The sequence below is a fragment of the Oreochromis aureus genome, linkage group 3 (genome assembly GCF_013358895.1).
Source record: "Oreochromis aureus strain Israel breed Guangdong linkage group 3, ZZ_aureus, whole genome shotgun sequence".
Lineage (NCBI taxonomy): Eukaryota > Metazoa > Chordata > Actinopteri > Cichliformes > Cichlidae > Oreochromis > Oreochromis aureus.
In genome coordinates, this window is record NC_052944.1 from 7,139,698 (window position 1) to 7,143,790 (window position 4,093).

Here is a 4,093-nt window from a genome sequence, read left to right on the forward strand (position 1 = left end):
TTGTGTCAGTCTCATCCACATTTTACTAGACCCACACATTCAGGCCAGGGGCGACCCGTTTCCGCCATGCATTTCCTTAGTCTTTGTTTTATAGTGCCGTTTGTTCTTTCAACCAATCCTGCACTCTGTGGGTGGTATGAACAGTGATGCTTTATACTGAAGCCCAGTGCTTCAGAGACTTTTGATATTACCTCATTTACAAAATGTGTGCCATTGTCAGATCTTATTAGGCTTGGTATTCCATAAGTTGGAATAAAATGATTACACAAACATTTTGCTACTGAGATTGCATCATTTTTCTTTACCGGGTAGATTTCTGGCCACCTTGAGAATACGTCTATGATTACTAGTGCATATTCTACTTGTTGGTGCTTATGTAATTGGATGAAATCTATGTGTATTGTGTGAAACGGATGTGGCGGTGTTGGGAATTGGCCTCTCTTTGGCCTTAAATTTCCCTGTGCATTATGTTTTGGCATATCATGCATGTTCTAATATATGCTTTAGCTGAGTTTTCAAAGTTTTTCGAGTAGAATTGTTTAGAAAGAATATCTACCATTGATGCCGGCGACACGTGTGTATTCCCATGTGTCACTAATGCTGCTGTTTTATGTAGGGATTTAGGTAGAATAGGTTTCCCATTACATGTCATGATATCATCTTTTAGAATTGCGCCATCTTTTAACCACGAGGATTTTTCATTTTGTGGAGCCGCCTTTTGTTCGTCTTTGAGGACCTCTAGTGGTATCAGAGAGCATGAGGTTAAAGTAAAACATTTGGTTTTTGTTGTGCAGCCTCCTTTGCTGCGTTGTCTGCAAAGTTATTACCCTTAGTGATGTAAGAGTCATCTGTTTGATGGGCAGCACATTTGCATAGTGCTAGTTTCCTAGGTAATGTGATTACCTGTAGTAGCTTCTTAAGGAGACTGCCATGTTGGACTGGTGCTCCTGTAGAGGTTATCATACCTCTGTTTTGCCATATTTTTGCGAAATGGTGAACTGCAGCAAAGACATATTGACTGTCTGTGTGTATATTGACATCTTTATCTTTATGCAATTCGCAGCACGAATAACTGCTGTTAATTCTGCACTTTGTGCCGAATTTGCAGATGTGAGAGGCCTTGCCTCTATGACAGTGTCGACTGTGGTTACTGCATAACCCACACAGTTTTTCCCAGTGCTGTCTTTGCTGGCAGAGCCATCAACAAAAATATCTGCAAAGGTTGTTTGTGGTGAACTGTATATATCTGCCCTTGGTTTTGTTTCCTCATCGAGTGTGTGTAAGCAGCTGTGTGTGTCCCCATCTGTTTCTACAGGTAGCAGGGTGCTTGGATTTAGCTGACCACATTTCTCTATATTGATGTGTGACTGTGACAACAATATTCCTACATACGACAGCTGTCTGGCATGTGTCAAATATGATAAGTTTGCTTGTAATAGAATTGAGGTCACTGCGTGCGGGACCTTAACTATTAACGGGTGGCCGAGAATGATATCTGCTGACTTCTTTACTGCTTCTGCTGCTGCTGCACAGGCTTGTACACAGGTTGGTAGGCCCGAGGCCACTGAGTCTAATTTACAGGAATAAAATGCAAGTGGACGTTGTTTATCTCCAAAAGCTTGGGTTAGCACAGCTTTCATATCCAGCGCCTCCATCTACATATAAGTAGAAGGGTTTATCATAGTCTGGTAATGCTAGAACCATGCTCGTTTGTAAAGCCAGTTTTAAATTGGCGAAGGCAGTTTCAGCTTCAGCAGTCCAGGTCAGTTTATCTGTCAGGGCCATATCTTTGCCATAGATAAGGTCTTGCAGGGGTTGAGCCCTGAGGGCGAACTCTGGAATCCAACTTCTGCAATAATTGCAGAGGCCGAGGAAACTCATCATTTGTTGTTTTGTTAGTGGTTTTGGGGCAGTTTGTACTGCAGTTTTTCTACTGTCAAGTAACCTTCGACCCTGTCCTGTTAGTTCATGGCCTAGGTATACGACCTTAGGTTGCCATAGCTGCAGTTTATGTTGAGAGACTTTGTGTCCTTGTTCTGCGAGGTGTCTCAGCACCACTAGAGTGTTTGTCCTGCAGTCGTCCTGCGTGTTTCCGGTTACCAGGATGTCATCTACGTAAAGTAGGAACTGTCCTGGAGCAGGCAGAGTGCAGGAGGACATTGACTGTTTCAGGGCCTCAGCGTATAGGGTGGGGCTGTTTTGGAAACCCTGTGGCAGTCGTGTGTAAGTGTATCTTTGGCCATCAAATGTAAAACCGAACAGTCCACGTGACTCGGGGTGTAGTGGTACTGAGAAAAAGGCGTTTGACAGGTCAATTACTGAAAACCACTGTTCTCGTGGTGACACGTGATTCAAAAGTGTGTGTGGATTTGCCACTATTGGTGGTATCTGTTCAGTGATGTCGTTTATTGCTCTTAAATCATGTACCAGCCTATATTTTCCTGTATTTGCTTTTTTCACTGGAAATATTGGCGTGTTACATGTCGTTTTTGTTGTTTTAATCAGAATTCCTGCTTTTACCATGTCTGCTATTACTGGGCGTATGCCGTCTCTAGCTTCTGCAGAGAGTGGGTATTGTGGTTTCATTGGTCTGTGTTTTGAGATGACTTGTACCTTTACTGGGTCTGCATTTTTATTAGGCCTCACGTCTGTGGGTCCGTTTGACCATAATGATGATGGAAGCATTTTTAGTTCTGCGTTCTCGACGGGTGTCAAGATAAATCATTCAGCCTCCTCGATCACATAGCATGTGTCCGGGGAGGTATCCAGGTGGGTGCTGGGCTGTGTGTTTAGCACCCATCCTAGAGTGTATCTCATACAACCGGTTCTGCGGCCCTGGAGCCAGCCTTCGTGTGTTTCTTTAGTTTTCTCGTAATGATCGTTTTGTACTGTTTAAGAATAGTGCCCAGGTCCCTCCATTGAGTTTCTGGGCTTTTCACAGAAACATGTGAAATAGGCATTCGATTTAACTCTCTGACCTTAGGGGCTGTATCACTGAACATACTGCGTTTCCACTTTTTGTGACGTAGAGATGTTGCAGTGTTAACTTTTGAGGTCCTAAACGATGGATTTGTGTGTCATACTCCGAGTCAGGGCCTGGTGTTTGTTTAAAACGTATGGTGTTGTGCAGCTCATTAAATGGCATGGTGGATGATGAGCTGGGTAGATAGCGCTCAGCTGCGGTCACAAGCTGCGGCACTGGTGGCAGGTCTAAAGTCCAGTAATAGTGTGGCTCACCGTCTGAATGACATGCTAGTTCATGGGTTTCAGAGAGCATAAGCTCTGCTCTCATGCCATTACTCTCAGGCACCACACCTATTTTTAGTTTCATTAAACCATCTCGCCCTAATAAATTTACAGGGCAGCTGGAATCAACAATGCATTGCAACTTGCAGCATCTGTTGCTATCTGAGTGCAGGAAATCTAGTTTTGGGTTAGGAACTGTGTTGTGGTATGCCCTGAGGCAGAGGTTACAACGCGAGCGTCTTTTTGAGAAATGCGTCACGCGGTTCTTCTTTAACACAGTCATGCAGGCTCCCGTATCACATAACATGAGGTATGGTTTGCCATTTATGTGAATTATTACTTCTGGTTTGTGCTCAGAGCCCAACAGCAGCTGATGTATGTTGAAAATTTCTGTACTGTCCCTGCTGTTGTTGCTCTGAGCTTTGGTGTGAGAATCTAGTCACCTTTCTCTACTGTTATCCTCCTCTTCGCTGTCCTGCCTATCTCGTCTGTTTGAGCGGTCATATCTATCTCTGTCCCTGCCTTCTCCGCGGCAGCGGTCACGCCCATCTCTGCGATCCCTAGGCTTGCTTCTACAATCTCTAGCAAAATGACCTTCTCTGTCGCAGTTATAGCACCGCCTGTCCCTCCCTTATCGCCCGTGTATTGTCTCCCGACCTTTCCCTTTTGCTGCTGCTGTGGTTTTTTCCCTGCATAAGCAACGAGGTCTCCTCTGTTGTGACTACAAAAACTCGGTTTGAGCTGCTTTATTTTTCTGCACTTTTACTGCGTGCTCTGCATGCTGTAGAGCATCAGCTAAGCTCCCGGTGTTTTGAGTGACCCAGTGTTTATCTACGTGAGCGGACCT